The sequence below is a fragment of the Lissotriton helveticus genome, chromosome 6 (assembly GCF_964261635.1).
Source record: "Lissotriton helveticus chromosome 6, aLisHel1.1, whole genome shotgun sequence".
Lineage (NCBI taxonomy): Eukaryota > Metazoa > Chordata > Amphibia > Caudata > Salamandridae > Lissotriton > Lissotriton helveticus.
In genome coordinates, this window is record NC_136067.1 from 375,698,298 (window position 1) to 375,709,121 (window position 10,824).

The 10,824-nt window shown below is 37.1% G+C and overlaps 1 long non-coding RNA gene across 1 annotated transcript; it reads right to left on the reverse strand.

Annotated features, from left to right (window-relative positions):
• Positions 1 to 8,563: 8,563 nt before the first annotated feature.
• Positions 8,564 to 9,384, reverse strand: LOC144761377 (uncharacterized). The gene is made up of 4 exons (XR_013595695.1): positions 9,311 to 9,384; positions 9,143 to 9,201; positions 8,852 to 8,922; positions 8,564 to 8,626 (listed from the first exon to the last, which is right to left on the reverse strand). It is a non-coding gene; the product is annotated as an uncharacterized LOC144761377 (long non-coding RNA).
• Positions 9,385 to 10,824: the final 1,440 nt, after the last annotated feature.

Below are 10,824 nucleotides of genomic sequence, written 5' to 3' on the forward strand. Positions count from 1 at the left end.
TTCGAAGGAAATGAGGAAGTGTTGAAAAACATTGTCTGCGCCATCTTGCCTTTTTTGAAATGCCACACTTTTGTCGTGCACGGCAGCCATTTTAGATGTCTTGACCAGACCCACTCTCTGCACGCTGTCGATTCGTAGCATGGCTCCTCACCCTCGCAAGCATCTTCCCCAGGCACTGGTCACCCCCGCTCTCTGTCTTATGCATGGGCAATAAACCTCCCCCCATCTGCGCTGCTCTTCCCTGAGAATCACACTGTGCCCGCCCGACACCTCCCTTTCGCCCTATTCACTACCGCACCCTGTGACACTCCTCTTCCTCTGTGTCCGATTGTCCAGGCTATCAGCTAGCCCTGCAGATGTAGTTTATGGCCCCAGCTGTAAAGAATCACCCCTCTTCAAAGGAGTTATAGTAGATCAAGGCCCACACCCGATGAGATCCGTCACACCACACGTGTTCCTACTATCTGAAAACTATCCTGTATTGTGATTGGGGAGGGGACCGAGCCTGAAGCGGAAGATTCCAGGAATGACTCTTTGTACATCAAAGTTTTTACAATTATGTGTCACATAAAAAATATATAGCACTCCAACAAAGTAGTAGGAATATAAAACTTTAATAACATATAAATATATACAACAAAACAAAAACAGTAAAAACATTTAAACAACGAAGAGACCGTGGCAATTTATTTTGAATTATCCAATAGATTTATTGAAATTGACAGCACCAATAATGAAATATTCTTGTCAGTAGCGGTCTGTTGTGCGAATAGTTCCAAGGCAGCAGAACGCGCTGAAATCTGGATGTCACGAAGGTGATGTCTAGCAAGTTGCCGCCCAGCAAATAACGGCGTGGGGCGCCGCGGGGGTGAGTGAGTCCAGTAGGCACCACAGCTATTCTTACCGGCATTGCAGAATTACTGCTGGGGACAATGCCTGTGCTGGAGCAGGGTCACAGCAGAAACAAAAAGGATTCTGTTGAAGATGTTGTTGGTTTTCAATTTGAAAACAGTTCTGGTGTCAACTGCTATGCTAATGTAGTGGTTAATGTTTTGTTTTCTCTAGAAAATGTAAAAGAGGGGGAGGCAGTCCAAAGTTCCGTTAAAAGGGCAAAGGAAAGGATCGGTGGTTTGAACTATCAGTCAAAAAGGGGAGGGGGTGCAACAATTTTTCCTACCGGGTCACACTGTGCTTTCACCGGAAGTGAGGTCTGCAGGATTCTAGTAATTCAAAGTGAGGCTGGCGCCGACGTCCCGCGGATACAGTTTCGTCACTCCACGGGTGATCATGGCAGTCATTCCCCATCGGGGGTGGGAGACTCCCGCGGCTCCTCTAGAATCTTCAAGGTCGTGGAGGACTACGGTGGTGGAGTCAACCAGTGACCGGGCCATTTCTTTATGCTGGGCCCGCTCTTGCCAGGTCGACCGCCATTTTGAGAGTTCGGTAGCTACTGGCGATCGCGGGGTCAAATGAACGGACGGGCTCCACCCTGCCGGGCGAGACGTTGCAGCATGGCCACAGTGGAAGAACTCTTTTCCGGGCGCCTGGACCGCTGAGGGTGCAGCTGGGAAGCCTACACTGGGGAGGCGGGAGAGGCCTGTTCGCACCGTCTCTCCCTCCCAGTGCACCCCACGGCGTCTCGCTTGAGATTTGTTATGGCCGGACCAGGCGATGAGGACGAGGGGGGGGTCGGAGGCATGTGCAAGACATCCCCCCCCAGTGTTGTCGCAGCCATTATAAAAGAAAGAAGTGTCCCGTCCGTCTTCGGGCCGGGCTTCCGGTGGATGTCGGCCGGACGCCCCTGGCTCTGGCCCCATGAACGGGTTTCTTGGTTTATCGGCTGCAGCCGGATTCCGTCGGCCTCGGCCCCCCGACCGTTGGTGGCCGGACCGGAAGAGCATGTGGCGGGACTACCTGCAACTCTCAAGGGCCACCGCGGCCGGACTGGGAGAGAGAGGGGAGGGTCGAGGAGACATTCCCCCCCCCCTGCAACTGTTCAGCGTTGTAAAGGCAATCCCCTGGCCGGGTCCCGTTGGTCTCGGCCTCTCCTCCGGCTACACCCTACGTTAGGATCTCCTGGCCGAGGCGTGGCAGCAGGACCTGCCTTATATGGGCTGCTCCCGGCTGGGCGTAGCCGGAACCCTGCCCCACCTTGGAAGTTTCCAGAGTGGGGGCGGATGTTCTACTGACTTGCATTTTCCCTAGTCTATCGATTTTTTTGGCGTGGCAGGCGGTGGGACAGCGAGGGGTGATTTGGTTTCTCTTACTGTTTTTCTGGTCTCTCACCACTGGCATATTTTAACGTTTTCTTGTTTCTAGGACATTAATAGGTTTTATCATTACGTTATGTTATCGTTTCTTTGTTCGTTGTTTAATAAAAGTTCATGTTCATCAGTGGCCTACTGATTTTCGTTTTCCTATTCTTTTCTTTCCAGGTTGTTTCATGCTAAAGTTTCTGTTAACAGGATACAGTGATCACTTCGTTATTATTGCATATGTCCTTTTCACTAGGGGTGCTCTCTGGTCGGGCCAGATGACGTATGTCTAGTAAATGGTCCGGGTGAAACAGGTGCATCAATCAGTGGGGATAGGCATGATAGATTACAACGGGGGAGAAAGGTCCGCATTACGTACCCTTTCACTACTTGCAAAGATTTTCCTACGTTTATTTGCAAACAGGGAATACCTCCAAAAAGAACTAATTCCCAAACAGTCAATGTTCGGACAATCAATCAATCAATGAGGAATGAAATAGGTACGACGTGTTAAAGGCTTGCGTTACCTACCCTTCACTATCTGCAAAGGGAGAGAGAATATTCCTATTCTTCCTCGTTTGCAGGTAGAGAAGATCCTTAAGAGAATTAACATCGAACAATTCAATGCTCGATTGAAACAATCAACAAGGGGTACTGTGAACACAAATGAACGCCGCTTATGTACATACGCATTGCTATTTTCAACAGGTTGTTCCTAATGTTTCTATTTTAGCGAGGTCAAAAAGAGATCCCATTAGTGGCCTACTGATTTTGCTCGATTCCTTTTGTTTTTTTACACGATTTTTCGCTATCTGCAAAGACTAAACAGAGTATTGCGACTCTGTGCTTGTTTGTAAATAGAGAATGAACCAAAGAGAACAATCAATCAAATGGAGAGAGAAGCAGGCACGACGGATTACAAAGGGGGAAAGGGCTGCGTTAACTACCCTTCACTATCTGCAAAGAGAGAGTACTCCTAATAGAAATGAGGGGTGGGGGGCAGCAATCAAAGCAGATCAGTGTGCATAAACACGAAAAAAAAAATTCTTACCACGTACTTGACATTCGACAGCTTATGATATTTGCTATTAAAAAACCATTGAAATTCACTGAAAAAACCATAGGTTATAGACCATATATAGTTAGGAATTAGCATTTACAAAACCTTGAAAATTCACTGAAAAAACCATAGGTTATAGACCATATATAGTTAGGAATTAGCATTTAAAAAACCTTATTTTACTCACACAAAACCATTGAAATTCCATATATAGTTAGTTGCACTAACTATATATTGCGCACCCGCAATCCACTGCTGATGATGTCACATATTACATCATTCATGACATGGTCAGTGACATCACTGATGACATCACTGATGACATCTCAAATGACATCACTGATGACATCTCATTTGACATCAATGACCACATCACTGATGATATCATTCATGTGACAATACAATGCATCTCCTCACATTTTAATATAACCTCTGTTTCACCCAGTGTTAAAAACAGAGTATAATTTTTGAAACCATTGACACACCAATACTAGTTACTACATACGTACTCACTGATTCCTACGTCTACACACACATTCACTCATTCACCCATACAATCATTCATACATACAATCACTCATGTTTACAACACAATCATATGCACTCATACACCTATACAGACACTCACACTCTGCCACTCATCCATGGAGTTACTCACACACCTAGTCAGTCCTGTAAAGAATCAATCACACTTCCATTTTCTACTCTATACAGTTAAACATAGAGCACCTTACGTTTTCAACCATATACTAACACATACTTACTCTCTTATACAATCATTGATACAAGTACACATTGATCTGTACAGAGTCACACACCTCCCATCCAGCCACACACACACTCAGTCTCCCATGCAAATACTTGGGCAATCAATCAATAACCCATATAGTTACTCATATAGCTACTGATCAACACATGCAGCAGTTTACAGAACAACAGACATAATGATGCACAAATTAAGACAGTTTAGTCACTAACCCATGCACTCAGTGAGACACATTTAATCACTCACTCATACATTCAGTCATGCACCTACTAAATCCTTCGTCCAGACACTTATACATCCACTCATTCTTCAATATGTAAGACATATTTTAACTTTACAGAAACATAGTCACTGGATGTTGTCATCAGTGATGTCACTGACCATGTCATGAATGATGTAATATGTGACATCATCAGCAGTGGATTGCGGGTGCGCAATATATAGTTAGTGCAACTAACTATATATGGAATTTCAATGGTTTTGTGTGAGTAAAATAAGGTTTTTTAAATGCTAATTCCTAACTATATATGGTCTATAACCTATGGTTTTTTCAGTGAATTTTCAAGGTTTTGTAAATGCTAATTCCTAACTATATATGGTCTATAACCTATGGTTTTTTCAGTGAATATATATATAGTTAAAAATATTTTAATTTTATATATTGGTAGTCATTATTTAATAATTGGTAGTAGACCAAAATGACACAGTTTTAAACAAAAATGTTCTTTATTTGTTCATATAGTACATAAAGCAAATAACACATGTTTAATTAATGATTTTATACAATTTAAACAAATAAATAAATCTAAATTGTCACACATTTTTTGGATTTTGGATACTTTTCCAGTAAAGTACATTTTTGGTATATGTAAATAATATAGTAAATGAGAAAACATTGAACAATATAATATATAGAGTATATACATTTTAAGAGAAATTACAATAAATCAACATTGTTATTAAATGACATAGTAATACATTTGTAACATATAAATGTGAACTTCAATATATGTTATATATGTAGATATATTTTCAAATAACAACATAGATATTAATTATTGTTAATATCATACAATGTATTTAAAAATATATATATATATATATAATATTTGTTATATATTTTTAATTTATTAATATTAATTTTATAATATTAATATTAATACATTACAAATATTAGTAATTTTTTTATATAAATAGTGAAAAAAACTACTTTTATTTTCACTTATTTTAACACATTATATTTTTCTTTAGTATAACATTAAATATTAAACTATATTAATAATTAATGTTATTATAAAAAATAATATTAGAATAATATTGTTATAGAAAAAATATTAATACATAGCATAAATGTACAAAAATAATTTATACAGTTTTAACAATTTTCTACTAGTAAAACAAATTTATTTGACATTTATATCACTATTATTTTGATAATACTATCATTTGGGTCTTTTATTTTGTAACCGCTCTTAGTCTTTTTAGTTCATTTTAGAAGATTCAAGCTCACGGTTGGAAGCTACTCCACGTCTGAGAAGGTAAGAGTACTATTTGTTATATTTTAACTAATTTAAGTAAATTTTGAAGGTAGTAGTTTGTTATTTATTGTTTGTGGACTACTATGTTAGGGTTAACTTCGTATGTAGTTGGTTATTAACGTTTTTATGTTTTCTTAGCGTTTTCTCAGTAACGGCCTTGGAGTTCTTGTGGTTGTGGCTTTTTATTTATTTTTGGTTAGATATATGTATGTTCTAGTTATTAATAATGTATTATTCTAAGTTTTATGTGGGTGGGAATGTTTATTTTTCTCTTGTAGGTTTTTGGAAACAGCCTTTTCCATTTCCGAGCAGTTACGTTTTTTTTTTTTAAGAAGTGCATTTCAGTTGTTGTAACTGATATGTGTTTTACACTTCGTTTATTTTTCAGGTTTCCTGGAGCGTTTATTTAAATTTTGTACCATTTTCGTGTTTTTGATGAATTCAGAATTATCGAATTATTGGGATTTCGGATGTATTTTGAACAGTTGTATTTTTGCATTTTATTGGGCCACTTTTTTTTTCATGCTGTGGATTCATTACTACATGGAGTGTTACGGGTCATTGGATTTACTAATTACGTTGTTGTGAAAAGGTAAAAGCATTTATATTATTACATTTTGTGGTTTGGGAAATGTTCTATTTTAAAACTATTTATGTTGAGTTAGATATTTTTTTTGCCCAAAAAATTATAAATATTATTAATTATTAGACAAAAAATGTTTTAAATTTGTGAATAAGATGTTTTTGCTAACATTTAAGGCATTCTTTAGATGTCCAGAATTTTTTAGGGTTAGTATTTTCAGTTTAGTGTTTTGGCTATCATTTTAAAGTATTCTAGTCCTCTTGTTGTGGGGTAAAGTTGTACTTGTTGTTGTAAATATTGGTACATTTGGGCTGTTTGTCTTGATAGTTTGGGCTTTAATTGTAAGACAGATTGCTCCATTCTTAATTCTTGGAAACTTTGTTCTTTTTGTATTGCTGTTAGGAGTTTGTGTAGTGTAGGAGTTGTTCGGCCAGTTGAAGATAGAAAGGCATTATGCCAACCCTCCACTGCGTTGTTTGTCTTGGCTTCTTGGTTTAGAGTTGGTAGATATACATTCCACCAAGGAATTAGGAATTTAGGTTGTCATCTGTGGCCTGACCTGTGTAGTCTCCCCACCCAGGTGTCCTCAAAATAATCCAACAGTGGAGCCAATTTTTGTTCATTTTGTGTATAGAAAGGACTTTCTATTAAAAGGTTATAGTGTTCAGCCACATCGGTGATTGGCACGTATGCTAGGGCAATGAGGTGTTTTATTTGGTATGCAAATGTAATATTGGTTGCATATTCAACACTAAGGGGGTCATTAGGATCGCGGATTTCCCGCATCCTCCGGGCTGGCGGAAGCCACCACAGGCCCGGAGGATGCGGGAAAACCGCCGCGGATGCTTGAAAGACCCACCGCCAAATTAGGATAGCTGGTGGGTCTTTGAATCTGTCCGCCGCTTTTCTGCCGCGGTCGCCTTCCGACCGCGGCAGAAAAGCATTAACATGGCTGGCTGATAGACACCGCCACCCATATTATGATGGAGTACAAAGTATGCTTTTCCACGGCGGCTTTTCCGCTGTGGAAAAGCATACGGACCTTCACTTTGGGGGCCCGTTGCGGGCCCCCTGGGTGAAGGGGGGTGGGGGGTGCACATGGTGGATACCTATGGTACCCCCCTGCATTTGCGTGAACAAAGCGGCAGGCACCGCGCGGTGCCTGCCCCTTTGTGCACGCAAATGCCGTGCATGCATTTTTAACATTGTGGCGGGTGCAGCTTGAAGCTGCACCCGCCACAATGTTAAAAATAGAGGATGTGACCACCACCCTGGCGGTCACATCCTAATCTGCATGGAGGGACCGCCGCTGCCCCTGCGGACGGTCCCTCCTACTCTATGGCAGCGGACGGACTCAGGTCCGTCCGCCATCATAATCGGCCCCTAAGTGTTAATTTTTGCAAATTTCTCCTTAGACATTGGTTAAAATGGAAGTAACATCCTTGTATGGATGTGTGCGGATGTGTTTTAAGGATAAAATTTATCATTGCTTGTTCAAAGTCTATTATAATTTTTAGGGGAAAGAAGTCTCTTGTTTCTTCTTTTATTTTGTTTAATATTTCTGTGTATGTAGAAGTTTGTTTGTTTGGTAACAAACAATAGATGAATGGTATGCAGGTATTATGGAATTGCCCATGTATAGTATATAATTGATAGAATGGTTTAGGGCATACGCTAAAAGTGCCATCCATCATCCATGTTTGACTATCTGTTAATTTTATTAGGTTGTTGTTTGTAGCAAATATTATTATCCTTTTATCTTTGTTGTTGTTGTCGTAGAAGATAAAAGGTTCATCATTATGAGTTATGGTAAGCTCAGGTGGAATTATGACCTCTTCAAACGTTTTAGGTGTTGCTATTGTTGGTCTACTAGATTTTTTGGTTCTAGCTATGGTTCTTTTTATAGCAGCTATAGTTGGTAACTGATCTCTTGCCTCTCTAGGTACTCTAGGTATTAATTCCTTAAGTATTACACTTGTTGGTAGGTCAGAGGTGCTGCTTAGTTCCTTAATATTTTCAAGAGTAGATCTAACCTCTATTTCTGAGAGATTAGTTGGATGGTTATGTTCAGTGGTATTAATTACACTAGTTTCTCTGGTTGTTGCAAGGCCATAGCATTTGTTAGAGTAATACTTTGTACATTTCCAGTTAACTTTAAGGTCTTTTTGTTTTTCTTGAGTATAAGTATACCCCATATAGCATAACAAAAATGTTCCTTTCTGAGATGTTATAAATCTTGCATCTTCTGTCATTGTTGGTTTCCTAAATCTAGAAAAGGTGTATTAAATAATATTAGAAACAGTATTTTTATTAGAAGAGTAATTGATTAAGTATGTAACATTTGTGGGTACTTACCTATTGTAAAGTAGTAGATTTTCAAAGTAGATGTATTTGTTGCTTGATGCTTTAATGGATTTTAGTGGTCTGTGGAAAGAAAATGAAGCATATTTTAGTGAATGTTTATATGTGTATGTTTATAACACTTTTGGTAAGGTACTATGTTTTATTATGAAAAAGTTTAGTACATTTAATCTGATGTAGATATCAGTATAAAAAAATACCTGTTTTAAATTTAAATAAAGTCAAGTATTAACATTGTGAGTGTTTAAAAGACAAATATTAGTACTTGGGCATGTGTTCTATGCTTACCTAGTTTTAAATTTTAGTTGTTGATGGTAGAATCTTTGTTGTTATGTTGCAGCTTTAATTTTTAATGGTATCTGTGGAAAAAAATAATGGTATGATGAATATTTTGTTTAGTATTTATAATAGAAGTAGCTTTTTTTAAAACAAGCATTTAACATTTTCAGTATTTAAAACATGTGTTTAATAAAAATAAATAATTAGACATTTAAGTAGGAGTTTATGAGATAGTTATAACATTTTTACTATTGAATTAGCATTTCTTTAGTGTTTAAAGAGGACATTTAATAGACTTACTTTTTAACTTTGTTGTTGTAGTTTTCTAGAAAATGTTCATCTGTTTGTTAACGTTGATTCTGTTTAGGAAATATGTAGAGATAGATAGAAAAGCAGTTTTAGATATTTACAATGAACCGCAGGTTGCATTTAATGTAACATTTTATCCAGAAACATAAGATTACTTACTTTTTGTTGATTTGTAGTATTTTCGTATAAGAAGAATCTTTAGGGTAGTAGAAATAAGTGCAGTTTTCCTTGAAGCTGAATCATTTCTGCTGGTTTTTGAGTTTTAATTTTAACTCTTTATATAGGGTATGTTTAATTAGTGTTTGTTTGTGATTGGTTAGAAACCTAGAAAAGAGTTTCTATTGGTTAGTTTGAATTTTTTTCATTTAAATAATCTAGTTTGCTGAATGTGAAATGTTTACCCAGAGAATTAGTGTATTAGTAAGTATTTTATAAATAATAGAATTAAATAGTATAGCTTTAAAAAATGTATAATATTAAAATAAATATGTGTATATATTAAAGATGTTAGTATTAATTGTTTGTATAGATTTAGTAATTTATTATAATTATTTTAGAGAGATATATTTATTTAATAGTGTATAGTATGTATATACCTAGTTATATGGGTATAATGTTAATTTATTTAATGTGTATAATGTTTGTAAAAATTGTTAGAATAATTTTGAGAAGTCGATATTTAGATAATGTCGATATTTTTGATGTGTATATTTTGGTAATCGATGTTTTTGTATTGTGGTATATATAATAATGACTGTCGATATTATTTATTTCGATATAAGTGTGGTCGAAATTTGTGTAGTCGAGATTTTTGTATATCGATATAGTTAGATCGATGTTGTAGTAATTTTATAAATAAGTATAGGGTGTCAATGTAATTGTAATCTATATTTAAGACACGATATTTGTGTAGGTCGATTTTAGTGAAATCGAAATTTTGTTAGTGATTCATTTCATTACATAAGAAAATTGAATAAAGACTAAGTTTTAAACTTCAAGAGCCTGTGACTGACTTCACTTTGGGAAAATGGACGTGGATCTTCAAATTTGTACAAAATAGTGTATATGGATTGATATTTAAAAATACACTTAAGTTTGACCTATTAGAAGTGTGCGAAGCTATATTTTTGTGCATTTAACGGTTGAAACACCCATTCTAAAATACAGACTACCATTTTTGAAACCATAGACACACCAATACCATTTAGTACATACCCACTCACTGATTGTTAGGTCTACACACACATTCACTCATTCACCCACACAATCACTTATACATGCAGTCACTCCTCAATACAACACTATCATATGCACTCATACACCTATTCAGACAGTCAAATACCGCCACTCATCCATGGAGTTACTCACAGACCTAGATAGTCATGTAAAGAATCAATGACACTCCCATTTACTCACCTATACAGTTATACATACACCACTTCACTAATTCATACAGATAGTAGTGCATACTTACTCTCTTACATAATCCGTGATACAAGTACAGACTCATTTATACAGCCACTCTCATAATCACTCACTGTCACATATAGCTATTTATATACAACATCACTCACATAAACTGCCTTTTATATTTGTAGCTACTTATATATACCACGGAGATCTCCATTCACTCACAACAACACCCATACACACACTCACCCAGTCATAGAGTT